Below are 13,739 nucleotides of genomic sequence, written 5' to 3'. Positions count from 1 at the left end.
ACTTCTGTTCGACCGCGGCCGCTGGAGGTGCAGCCGGCGTCGGCGCGTGAGGGCACCTTCTGCGGCCGGCCCCTCTCTGCTGCTGGGCGGTGCGGTTTCCTTCACTCCGGGTCGACGGGGGCGCCGAAACCTGAAACGCTGTGACACTCGCCGTGCCAGCGTAGTTCTGGCATTCCCCGCATGCCGTCTTAGAATAATGGGCGAGGACGGCTCTTTTGCTTGTGTGCAATGTGTAATCAGTTAGGGGGAAAATAGCGGTATCACTTCGGTGTACGCCTCAACTGCGCCGTGAGTGAGGAAATGAAGGAGGTAGAGGGCAGGACGCGCCATATTGGGTGCGAGGGGCTCCGGAGTAATTCGGTCAACTGAGGTTCCTTATTGTGCACTGAACTCGCACAGCACACCAATGTGCCATAGGTTCGCTTCGAAAAGCGATGTGCGCTTTCAGGAAAGAGGACATTACATTCTCATTTGATGGAATGTATACGTCTTTAAATTTCATGAATTCATAATGAAAATGGGGTGGTATTTTCAACATCACGTAGTCACTTTCCCTCAACGTACAGTACGGTGCGCCTTTGTTTCTAAAGCTAAACAGCCGCGTGGAGAACGTACGGGTCTTCTGGATGAATGTCGTGATTGCGCAACTCTTCCGATATTGGCGGTGCCCGTGTATAAGGTTGCTTGCTCGATTAGATCGCCATTATGTCTCGACCGGCGGAGTGTTGGCATTATCTCATGTTCGATGGGGCGGGAAGCGATTCGTACTCTTTCACCGTTTTTCGTTTCCTATAACCCTCGAGGGAACACGTAATGGAAATCGCGTAGAGGTGGGAAGTGTAGGGCAGTCAGATATCATGCTAGCAATGTGTGTCCGTCAAATATCCAATGAAGTCTTCCTTGCCAGCTCTCCCGCTGCCACAAATTTCCTCGGGACAATCTGGCGACGTGGTCTTAATTTACATGCGCGGCTGGTTAAGTAGAACTGTTAAGCTTCGTTGGTTTGGTGAAGCTCTATCCACCGTTGCTAAGCTAAGTAACATAAAGATTCGCAACGTAGGCGTCCAGGTTTTACCAAGTTTTAACGCGACAGCGTTAGAGACCCCAGATAGCAGCCTAGGAGGCAGGTGGGCCACCTTGGTCATGTGACCATGCGACGTCATCACAACCTGCCCACCGGATGGATAGTGAGCAAACTGCCCACCGTGGCAGGTGGCAGTTAACTGAATGATCGGTCGCTCGGAAGGAGCAACCTGAGCTGCACAAGCCCCATCGCTGGGAGCACCTTCCTTTACAGGGCAGAGGCGCATCGCTGCACCAGTGCGCCAGGAGGCTTATGAGCACTCCCAGGGGTCTATGAATGTTGAGTAGAGAATGGCCGTCTGCATATATGGGGATTGACCCATTATGCTACCGCGTCGTACTCAAGGCGGAGCTCAAGTGTCTCCTCGAATTTTTTTTTTCTTCTTGAAAGTGTAGTTATAAATTCGCGAGCGCCTTTTAGCGGCGTTTGCCTGCGGAGCGTCAGTTCGTGCCTCCGACTTTGCCGGCGTCGTGTGGAGCAGCGCTCTGCATAAACGTGTTAACTTGTTAGTTGGAGCCGCAGTTACACGAGCCCTGGTAGGGTGGTGCATTTGGGCTTACGTCGCCAGTCGACTGAGCTGTCAAGAAGATTGTATGCGACGAAACGCATCGCTTGTCCGCCCGCACTTTCAGGCATGTGCAAAAAAGTTTGCCACTGGACCTCCGTCCCCTTCGGGGCTGAGTGGACGCTTTTAGAGGCGCGTGTGAGTGTGTCGGCCTCTGCAGGGACAAAACGGGGGTGCCGTGTGTGCGCATTGCTAATTCCCCGCGCCGTGCCTGCCGAGCGGGGCTGTTTGCTCAGGAGGATGCTCGTCCGCCTGTTCTCCTGCATTAGTCGTGCACGCCATGTAAGTTCGTACTTTCCGGCTCTGAGACGCTTAAGTTCCCTGCCAGTCTGCCAATGGCGCGCTTCTTTCATTCGTTGGTTGCGCGGTTAATCTATGCGTAGACGACTGGTATGTCTGCGAACAACTGTTTTGCCGCCGCTATGTGGAATTTGAACTATGGCTTCGGTGTGCAGCAGCAGCAGCGGCACTTTGTGAGGGTAACGCGAAGGAATGAACGAATCGAGCCACATGTGGTTCGCGCATTTCGTCCCCGGGAAACGCCTGGCAAACGAGCGCCTCGCTGTGCTTTTTCTTCCTTTCTCCCGTCTGTGTTCTTACCGCCGGGGCTGCCCGTCTTCAAACGCTGCGCCCCCTCCTCGGCTGCACGGAGGTGCCCCGGCGCAAAGACCGAAGATGAGTCCCCAGTGCTGCGAGATTGGTGCACCCGATCCCCTTCGGCGGGCCTGATTGCAGAACAGAGGGCGCTTCTGTGCCCCGAGCGTCTTTCCTTCCGGCTGGAATTCGGGGATGGGGGCCGGTGTCGCTCCCCCCTTTTGCGCGTTTTGTGACGCTTGAAAGGCCTCACATTGAGCGTCATATTGGGTGTTGTTCGCAGAGGCCCCACACACCTCGTTCACCCCCGGCACAGGAACTGAGGAGGAGGGAAGCGTCGTTGACTGTTCGCCACCGCATGGCGGTGGGATTTGTGCGACGCGTGCCCAACGGTACCGCTGCACGTTCACCGTGTCTGCACGGCAGGATTACTGCCCCTGGTTCGCGGGACTTTTTTTTATATATGCGTACCGTGTCTAAACCGCGTTGTGGGTTTCTCGGCCTTTGGTTGACCTTCTTTGGAGACGCTCCAAGCGCGCAAACGCGTCTCCTGAAACTCTGTGTGTTCAAGGAAAAACGTTAACGAGCGGTGCAGGTTGCTCCTGAAACGTGCATGTTTTGAGCCTCCGTGTCTTGCTCGCTATTTCCTGCGCTCGTTCAGGTGCGTTTCTCAGTAGAAAAGCGCCTTCAGTGAGGTCGTTTGTGTTTCCAGCGCTTGGGCGCGCACAGTGGCGTCATCGGTGACGTTGTTCGAACGCTGATGACCGGGTAGCGGCTTACGTGGCATCCCAATGAGGCTGGCTGTGTTCGGGCTCTTTTCCACTTCGCTCATTTTGCAAAGCTATGAGCATCTTTGAAAGCGTGGTGTGGAGCCTTAAGAGGGACAGCCAGCAGTGCGATAACTACCACTCCAGGCGCTTTTAGTCTGACCACTCCACTTGGAATGATAATGTTTCAGTCCTTCGCTGAAAGTAATGAGCTTGCTCCATAGAAACCGCGCGCACATATCGAGAATTAGCGAGGCGACAGCGGAAAGCGGTCCACTTTTCTCAACTCTTTGAAGAAAAATTCATCTTGGTCGGTTCCGCTACCGGCCGGCTCTCCTAGAACAGAGCAGCGGCCGAGTCGATGCGTCCCTCCGGCCGCCAGCGTACCTTGGGGAGGGCGGCATTTCCCCGCCTGAGCTCAGTGAAAGCGTCTGTGTGGGCGGGCGAACTCCTGCCGCTGTGTGTGCAGGTGAAGCGCGCAGCTGCGTAGCCCCGTTAGGCACACGCGGGGGAAACCGCAGTGGAGGGCGCTTTCCGCTGCCCCCGTTGCGGGCACAATTTTTCCACGGTGGCAGCGGAGGAGGAAAGGCTGCTGCGATGCCCCGCTTTTTCGGCCGCATTAAGGATGGAAATGTGCGCGCGCCACCCCGTTATGGCTTTTCTCTTGGCCTTCCCGGGTGGTGCCTCCCGCCAGGCCGCCCTTCCCGACAGGAAAGCCGCGCGCAAGTCCCGCGATGCGGAGGAACGCTTAGCGGCGCAACTTGCGAAGCGGCTGGATACGAGACTGATACTTGTACGCCGGGCACACGATCCTCAGGTGTCATGGCCGTAGTTTAAAAGGCCGAACAAGCACAGCGGCCACTCTTCGAATGCATGGAAGGAAATGCCGATTGCTGATCAGTACGATCTGCCGAGGCGCTGAGGGCCGTCTTTCAGTGTGTGGCACACCGCTTCGGGGGGAGGCGACAGTGTGTCGTCGGCCACAGCCACGAACTCACTGCTGCTCCCAGTGAAGGCGTTGGGCTTGCTGTTCCGAGAGCGAAGGCGCCCCCCCCCCCCCCTCCCCCCACCACAGCCCGCGCATTCCGCTTGTGGCGCGGGGGGGGGGGGGGGGGGGGGGCTCGGTTTCGTGGCGACCTCTTTTCATGGTAGTGACCTCTGCACACGCTGAAAACTCGGGCTTCCGTTAAGCCACAGCATCTGTGGGCGCCGGTAGGAAGAGGATAGCGACCCAGCACCATTGTCTTCTTCACAGGGGTGCTGCCTCATCAGCATTCCAGAGTTGCCACACGAAACTACCGCCACCTGACAAACTGGTAGGCGGCGTCATGTCACGGGGGTCGTTTTGGGGAATGTTAGCCTTGCCCTTCCTGTGGCCCATCCTCTGTTGTATAGACTACAGCTCCTGTGCCCTACAGATGATTCGCCTGTGCTGAGATTACTCAGTTTGTCCTTGTGTTGTGCAAGGTTGGTACGCTTAACGATCTCCAGGTAGTTGGAATTACACCGGAGCCCTCCACTATGGTACTGATCTCCCCTTCTTTCACTCCATTCTTCATCCCTTCCCTCAGGGCATAGTTGAGGTGTCCACTGGGAACTGAGACAGTTACTACATTGGGGTGTTCCTCAAAAATTAATTTTCATTTTTTATTTTCGTGTAAGATAGTTACTGTGCCTTTCCTTTCCTCATCACCAATTTTTTCACTGCCCTGCCATGGACCCGCCACGGTACCTCAGTGGTTAGGGCGCTCGGCTACTGATCCGGAGTTACTGGGTTCGAACCCGACCTCAGTGGCTGCGTTTTCATGGAGGCAAAATGCTAGGACGTCCATGTGCTGTGCGATGTCAGTGCACGTTAAAGATCCCCATGTGGTCGAAATTATTCCGGAGCCCTCCACTAGGGCACCTCTCTTTCTTTCTTTCTTTCTTCTTTCACTCCCTCCTTTATCCCTTCCCTTACAGTGGTGTCCGCAGTATATGAGACATATACTGCGCCATTTCCTTTCCCCCAAAAACCAATTATTATTATTACTGCCACGGGGTGGAGCCCGCACAGTGCGTACAAGCAGAGGAGTGTGTGTACACAGCACTCCATCGCTGTCCTGCGTCATTTGTGTGCCATGGGCTGGATCTGGGAAGTATTCGATGCTGGGGCCCCTCCCTCATGGTACATATGAGACATACTGCTCATGCTGACTGCATGCCACCCTGCAGAACTCAGATGTGCAGTTCTCTGTGCTACTTGTTCCTGAACGCATCGTCTTCCATTTCTTTTCTAACACCGCATGCAATGTAATGACTTTTTGTGTAACCACAGACTTCTGACACTCCAGAGAGGCTTTTTCACCACTGCAATAGATGTGTTGATGTTGCCAGACACTGGCAAATGTAGCCATCTAGGTTCATATGGTTTTGATAGGGACAGCTTTTAGCTAATGGTTTAAATGACTTACCGCTTGACAAACTGGGGTTCGCATACCTAAGCTTTAAAGGGACACTGAGGAGAAATTGAAGTTGGCTTGTATCGACAGAACACCAGCTCCTGATCACAAAAACGCCGCTCTTACTGAAAACAAAGCTCTTGTAAGGTAGAAAATAGCAAGAACCAAAATACAGGTATCGCCACCACAGGCCAATCTCGCAAGTACAAGCATGGTGACGCCATAGGACAAGAGGCGCCACCTTGGAGGAATTTTCCATCCTACTTGGTTTCGCGAATCTCTGAGGCTGACAAAGGTTGGTTGCGCAGATCAATATTGAAGTACGTTTTGTTTTAAAACCAATAGTGCACTTTTATCACACAAGGAAGGCAGGCAAAAGACAACCTGAATGTTGGAAGCAAAGAAAACCGATGCTTGGCGGCGCCACAGGCAGCCAGGAGAGTTGATTTTTTATGGCGCTTCGCGTCTATGAGCTTTGCGTGCCCCGTGGTTTTGTTTTTGACGCGCTTCGATTTACAAGCGCCGAACAGCAGAGGAACTAGAAGTGACGTTCAAGTGCTAGTTAATTTTTGAAGGAGCCTGTTAAGGCTTGTCAGATGATCGCCACGGTTGATGAAAAGCTATGATGGCACGATGGTCGGTGACCGTACAATGCAGCACTTGTGTATTCGCACGCTTGCCTGGCGAAACATTCCCGGCTGTGCCAGTCAACTTCAAACTACTCAACGGAAATCGTTTATTAAGGACGGGAGACAAGGTACAAGGCAGTTCAGAAAAATTGCTGATGGCCTAGCTCTGTTAGGCCAGGATATACCTAGCGAAAGCGCGGAGATTGCTGCATCAGAAGAGTGCATTCACTAGATGCGCCTTTATTGACGGCTGTAACTTGAGCCGTAGTGGCGGAGCGGTAGCGTTTCCGCCTCAAATGCCGAAGGCCCTGGTTCGATTCCGAACCTCGGCACCGGACTTCTTTTCTTTTATTTAGTGAGTGGGCGGGGGGTTTCAGTGGCTCCCATGGATGCCGCCGCTGAATACGTAGGTGGTTAAGCGCAGGCTCTGCTAGGGCGCATTTATGCTGCGGCGAGGCGCGCGCGCCCTGCTCGGCGAAGTCACGTCGGTCAAAGCGAGACCCTCTATACTCCAACTGTGCTTGACCGCCGACGCGCTCGGCAGTTTCGGCGCACTCTGACCGCATTGGCGGGGAGATTGGAGCATGTATCTATTTCGCGCCGAGTGCGCCAGCCGCCGCCGGCCCGGCCAGACTGATTTGGCTCCGCGGCGAGGTACGCGTTGTATTCAATAGCTGCGGCAGCTCGGCGGAGCTGTTCTTTTCGAGCTCAGCTATTTTAATCCATTCACAGTACATATCTGAAAGTACATGCAAGTTGGCGAGAGAGCCAGATCCAGTGGACCCGTTGGATCTAGCGGAAGCCGTTGAAGCGTCGTGCGCCGGCTTTTGTTTCAAGCCGCCGACTTTAAACGCGACCGCCCTCGAGCACCCATTTGTTTTGTTTGTTTTTTTGCAAAAAAAAATAAATAAATAACTTGGCCCTTGCAACCGTGGGAGACCTCGACGCTGGCTGCTGCGCCGTGCAACCGCTCCGTTCAAGCATTCACAATCCGTTGGCCCCCAAGCCCTGGCCAGCCTCCGATGGGCGCAACGCACCCCTCGCGACTCCCCGCACTGGTGTTATAATATTTAGTTTGCAACGGCTGCTCTCTGAGGAAGGGGGAAACCACCCGCCGCCGCCTAACCTAACCGTGCTCCCTCAAAAGCATCGCACGCTCTGTGGGGCTGAGGTCGCTGAAATGCAGGCCGGAGTTTTTGCGAGAACTTCGTTGTCGGGTTCGGGAACAGGATCCATCGTAACACTGGCAAGACGCTTGTGCAAACGTAAACGAAGTGACGGTAGCGACCTCATTTAGATGCCTTCAACGCGCGGAGGCGGTGGCTTTCATTTCGGCTGGTGCTAGACCGCACCGCTAGCCGCCAGGAATCAGGGAGTCTCCGTTTACGTCACGTTTCACGTCACTCCGTTCTGTGTCGTCATAAGAGTTCTCCGTGTCGTCATGAGTTCTCGAGTTTGAATCGGAGCGTCGGGAAAATATTTTTCAACTTCGAATCCAAATTTCTGTGAAATAGATGCATCTTTCGCTCCCGGGCAAGCGTCAACAAAGCCATGAAAGGCCGAACTACCAGATATTGCTAACAAAAAAATTTTGAGAGGGTTCTCCTCAGTGTCCCTTTAAGCTATTTTATTACAAGTACCTGTTTCAAATAAGTGCTCATTTTCTGGAGGCATGGAGGGGGCAATCCGTGAATGAAACTTGCTTCAGCTAGACCAAGAAAACCACTTATAAATACTGCTTAGATAAGCAGTTACTTATAACACCTGGCTACTGTACAGTTCAGCTCTACAGTGTAACAAACCTTTGCCTGAGGCATGGACTTGCTCAGTTGCAGCCACCGGAAATGAGCACTTCAACCGTGATAGGTCTATCACTGAGGCCACTATATCACAACAGCCATCTTATCACTTTTTTTTTGTTGGAGATAAGTGCACACTAGAGGTGCAGTTCAGCACTTAACTCTAAGGCCTGTATGGTGCCTGCACATTCTAGGAAATTTTCGTCATTCAGGCGTTATGGACCCATGTATGCTCAGTTTCCTGCTCAATTCGTTCAGTAATATGCTTATCTGGCAATAGTAATTGTGGAGATAGTGTATCTGCCTTTCACATATCGTCAGTTGTCACTCACATTCATTTTCTACGCAGTCACACACCCTGCAAATCTCTCCTTTTGGTTGAGCATTTATTTGCAGCCATGTCTCGAAAGTGGGCTTGATTGGCTATGGGGAAGTGAATACAAAAATTAACTGCAAGACATGCATAGTTTTGCTCAGTTATTATTCGTATTTGGGGAGGCAGTGAGCAATCCTGACATCATAGGGCATGCACGAAAAACCAGAAACTTTCATGGCACAGATTGGAAGGTTGTTTATCCAACATTGCCCATCTGTGATGTACCAGTTAGCAGAAAATGCCAATTGCAGATCAACTTTTTTTTCTGTTCATAGTAGTACATGAATCAAGTTAGTTCATTTGCGTTTTAGTGTGTGCACTGCAGCACCTGTTGTGGTTTGTGCAAGTTTCAGTGCGTGCTGTTGCCACAGATAGCTCATTCATTCATACACTCGAAAACCTCTGAAGGCCTTCCAGAAGAAGGTAATTACAAAGGGGGGCAAGTGATGTTGCCTGCATACACACATTATTGTGCTTTAACTAAAACTGACTGCTTGTTTTGGAGCTAGAATATGGCAGATTGCAGACACTTGTAATGCAGAGGATCATTCATGAAGGAAGCATCAGTGATACACTTGGATATCTGAGCATTTCTTTTTCTCTTCTTACTATCAGCAGGCTCTGTGGTGTACTTGCAACACACTACAAAATATAAAGGTATAGGCATTTTATTATGGTTTTTAAAGGTACCACCAAGTCAGTGATTTGAGAAAGTATATGCATCAATGAAATGAGTGAAGCAGATAATGCTGCTTAGCCTAATGTGCCCTACCTGAGGGTAATGACACTATATAGACACCAGAATTTGATCCCCTGTGCCTGTGTTCAATTTCGCGTTGCTCTTGCTGTTCCACACAAGCCAAACAATAGCCTAGGCATGCTTGCAAATGTATGTTTGACTAAATTGAATGAAATCTCTGAAATGTATTAGCCTTCGCCGCGGTGGCCCGGTGGTTATGGCGCTCGTCTGCTGACCCAGAAGATGCAGGTTCAATCCCGGCCGCGGTGATCGAATTTCGATGTAGGTGAAATTCTAGAGGCCCGTGCACTGTGCAATGTCAATGCATGTGAAAGAACCCCAGGTGGTTGAAATTTCTGGAGCCCTTCACTACGGCGCCCCTCATAGCCCGATTCACTTTGGACCATTAAAAACACCATAAACCTGTTCAATGCGTTATTGCAGTGTATACCCAGGATACGCTCTCATCTCTTTTTCCTTTCCCTTTATATCCCCCCCATTATCTTTCCCCATTGAAGAGTAAAAAATCAGTAGGTCCTCTCGGTTCGCCACCCGTCTAGCTTGCTGCTGCTGCGCCTCTCACGCAGCTTGCTCTGTGCCTACGAATTGACACTGCTTGCTGCCAGCAGTCTACTACTAAAGGTGAAAACTCCGCACAACTGACAAGAAGCAGTCATCTGCAAAATGTGATGTGCCTTGTGCAGACATTGGCTACTTTCCAATTTTCAGCCAGCCGACAGGGGTTCATCTGACTTTTAAACGAAGCCGGCCATGGGCAGGGCACCCCGTGCATTAGTGTTCTGCCTGTCCAGCTGTCAGGAAAAGTAATTGCTTATATAGTGCCCTACTTACATTCTTCATCGTCCTTATCATGGAGTGCTCTTCTTGTTTTTAGTTTCTCATGTTTCATTTGACTTCGTGCTCTGCTTACTGCAAAACAAGCATCTTTTGAACAGTTGGTGCCCTTGTTCTATTTCTGTTCCATTTTCTGTGGCGCTTCTTGCAAATCTGGCTTGATTGCTTCCCCAGGTCAGCTGCAAATTTTTTTCTTATTAATATATTAATAAAAATGGGGCGCTGGCTCTTTAGCACTGACACCACTCTGAGAAGGTCCAGATACTAAGAATTAACCTGGAGCCCCGTGCCATCGGGTCGTTTATAGGCTTTGGTAGCCTTTTTGGTGTGAATGACCGGAATTTCAGTTTTTTAGAGTGGGCCGGGTCAGTCCTAAACTCCTAAGCCATCTAAATGGAGGATGTCGGGACCAGGGCATGAGCTGTGCAAAGTTGAGTCATGCTTTAATAGAGCACTCAGCTTTAGTTTCAGCATAGTGCACATTATTATGGAAAAGCTTGTATAGGTCAGGTGCTTTGGTTTTTCTGCATTCATTTTGAGCCAGCCATGTTGAACAGGCTCACCAGTCTTGATGGCTATGTAAGAGCCTTGTGAGTGGCACTGTCACCTGCATTATTTCTTGCACTGGTGTTTTTTTTTGCCAAATTTCTTGTTATATGGCCATCAAGCACTATGCCGCCTTCATCTCGAGCAGACTTCACTGCTCGTTATCTAAAAATTCATTCATCATAATATAGTTGCCTTTTCTTACATCTCACACATTTGCTCAAAGGGGCATTTTTGTCGTCTATAGATTCACTGAGTTTGTGTGCTGACATGTGGGACAGTACTAGAGGCTTTCCCTAGCCTTCCTGGTATCAGCATCGTCCACAGCTGTTCTACTCTTCTGGCCTCCCGTACGTGCCAGTGAACGCTTTAGTCTTATGAAGCAATTCTTTGTTTTTTTCTGCCTCTTTGGTTTTATCCAACCCAGGGCAGGGCTCAATGCTGTGTCCTTTATGACCCAGCTGTAGACGGCGTTCGGAATGATGGCATAAAACAGAGCTCATCTCGTATGGAGAGAAAGGCGATAAGTTTGTTGTACACTGGCTCACATTGCACAGTTGCTGTCTCGGAAGCATGAACAGTTGACGCACGAGTTTGCTGCCTTCTGATCGCGGTGTCCAACTTTGGTTGGAGCTGTTTGTGCCACACCCCCTCTCCGTAACTGGCTGTGCGCCATCGTGTGCATGCTGGTGGTTTTAGGTGCTGGCCCCTGCTGGTGCTTTTGAGAGTCTTCGTGCTACCTTGTTATGCAGACATTTTTGTGCTGGGTTGTGGCTGTTGTTCTGCTGCGGCGCAGTACTCTGAGCTACATATTTCTGCATGAACAAATAATTGGAGCACCTATATCTTAGAACAAAAATCTGGCACGCACACGCAGTTTTACACGCAGAATACAAAAAAGCAGAGCACTGTGCTGGACATGCAATAATGCAAATTCAACTCTAGCAACCAGTAAGGCTGTCTTGAAAAAAAGAAAAAAAAAGGTGGGAATCAATGCTTAGCAATCGCTTTGCAATCGGACTTTTAATGAAATGAGCAAATCTGGTTGGTGAACCAGAATTACTTAAAGGAACTGTGAGGGCAAATGGAAGTTGGTCTGTATTGATTGATTACCACATTCTAACAACAAAGATGCTGCTTACATTGAAAGGAAAGTAGAGCTTTCATAACTTCGAAAACTAAAAGAAGTAAACAAAAACTTGAGGGGGCACTTGAGCTCCGCCTCAAGGGTATGACGTGATAGCATCAATGGGTCCCCTTAGCGACCTGGGGTCCACGCATGTATCACTTCGTCTAGGTTCTACCTACATGACCATATATGCGTGTCACGAATTGGTAGCACGTCCCCGACTTTCCCAAGGGGAACGCTGTCGCGTGCAGGTTCGAACAAGAGACTTAAGTGAACAAAGAGATCAAACAAAACAAAACGAAGCCGTGTTTATTTAAAGGAAAGGAGCCAATAAGAAACGGAAATGAAAACAAGAAAAACACATGCTCAAGACACATACAACACAACGGAATAAAGAAAGAAGTCACCAGGTACTGAGCATCCCAGGTGAAGCGGCGATGCCTTGTGGACAGGATGGAACGGGGGTTGATGAACTGTGAGGTATCGCTGGCGTTGCATCGAAGGAAGCGGTGACAAAGAACCAGGTGGTAGCAGGAGTGGAAAGGATTACAGGGAGACGCCGGTGGATTCCCGTCAGCAGCTCCAGGAACTTGGAAGCAGCAGGAAAAGCATAGCCAGGTCTCGTCGAAGCCATCACGAAACGCCGGAGGCTTCAAACAGGCTATCCAAGGGTGCCTTTCGGCAGCACGGACCCTCAGTCCATCGGATGCCACCCCCATGCTTGCAAGGAATGCAGTAGGCTTGCATCGGTGATCCAAGGGAGGTCACGGTAGCACGGACCCAACGTCGGACGGCTGCCACCTCCACGCTTGAATGACACAATCTTCCTTCACACCTCGTTTTTCTGACACGTCACTCTCCGCTCCTTGTGCTCACCACTCTCTTTGTCACCGTCGCCTCGCACACACCATTCACACGCGCACACGTGCAACGCTGTGCTGGCACGCGCAGCACTCTGCTATCGACGCACCACTGTAGACGCACTGCGTTAGAAAATAACCCGATGATTGTGTGTGCACATCACAATGCGCCAGAACTGGTCATTCTCTACTTTACATTCATTGTTTGTGGTGCGTCCTCTTATCACTACTGGTGCAGTGGTGCTGCGTTTAGGTGATACGTGGCTGTTTTAAACTCAGCCATCGGTGGGGCTTCTGCGACCCAGCCTGCTCTTCCCCAGCAACCTCTCGCCAGCAATCATTAATTCAACTCCTAGCCACCATGGTGGCCAGTTTTCTCACAATCGGGTGGGCAGGTTGTGATGACTGCAAAAGGTCACGTGACCTATGTGACAGCTGGGCAACCTGCTTTTTCGCTCACGGTGGCCACAATACCAACCTGCAGTGTGTCAAGATAGTTTTTAAGCGCAGATCCCCGAGGGCAGGCTGCATAGCCATCCACTACGGAATGGTGATCACTGAATGCTTCTCGGTCTTTACATCAGGAGTTTTAAATGAGTGACAGAAAAAAGGTTTTTTTATCCAATTTTCTCGACAATTATCTGTCTTTTGCTGCCAAACATCAGCTTAGGCAGAAAGAGCGATAGAATGAATTTGTAAATTCAATAGAGTGCACTTTTGCAATAAAAAGAAGAAAGAAAACGAAAAAAATGTCAAGCAGGACCAGAAGAAGGCACACTCGCACACTCTGTCACCAGACTTGTAGCAGCTGATTTATTTTTGGCTCCTCCGCATCCTTAAAAATCACTTTTTTGCACAAGTGCACATGTGAAAGAAAATATTTGAAGTAAGGTCGTCATTCAATCCTTAATAGGGAACCCTGCTTTTTATCCGCTCAAATGCTTAGTGGCTAAAACACGGAAGGTTTTTGGACAGCAACAGGCCTCTGGGAAGGAGGCAGTAATATTGAAACGGACAACAACTGTCATGCAAGCTCTTGCCATCTGGGTGAGAACACGCTTCGGTGTACACGTGCTCGGTTATCTTGCACAATGACCTCTTTGTCTTTGCTTATCTTTGCTTGGACAACTTTGGGGCTCACAATGGCCTCATTTTATCAATGAGGCTAATCTGCGAATGGCTGGAGAATGATGTGATAGCGCTTGAATGTTACTCTGGTACCGGTTGTCTTTCATCTTTCAGAGGGTACGAAGCTAATGAATGTGGGTGGCATCTTTATCGGATTCAGCAGAAATGCATGTCATGATATGATATGTGATATTATTTTACAAGAACAAGTGCGTTCAGTGAGCTGT

The 13,739-nt window shown here is 50.3% G+C and overlaps 1 protein-coding gene across 1 annotated transcript in view; it reads left to right on the top strand.

Annotated features, from left to right (window-relative positions):
• The window catches only part of Mitf (transcription factor Mitf), a 116,912-nt gene that overhangs the window by 70,124 nt on the left and 33,049 nt on the right, over window positions 1-13,739 (top strand). The window lies entirely within an intron of this gene.

This window comes from Amblyomma americanum, chromosome 7 (assembly GCF_052857255.1).
Source record: "Amblyomma americanum isolate KBUSLIRL-KWMA chromosome 7, ASM5285725v1, whole genome shotgun sequence".
NCBI lineage: Eukaryota > Metazoa > Arthropoda > Arachnida > Ixodida > Ixodidae > Amblyomma > Amblyomma americanum.
This window is presented reverse-complemented; position numbering and strand designations above follow the sequence as displayed.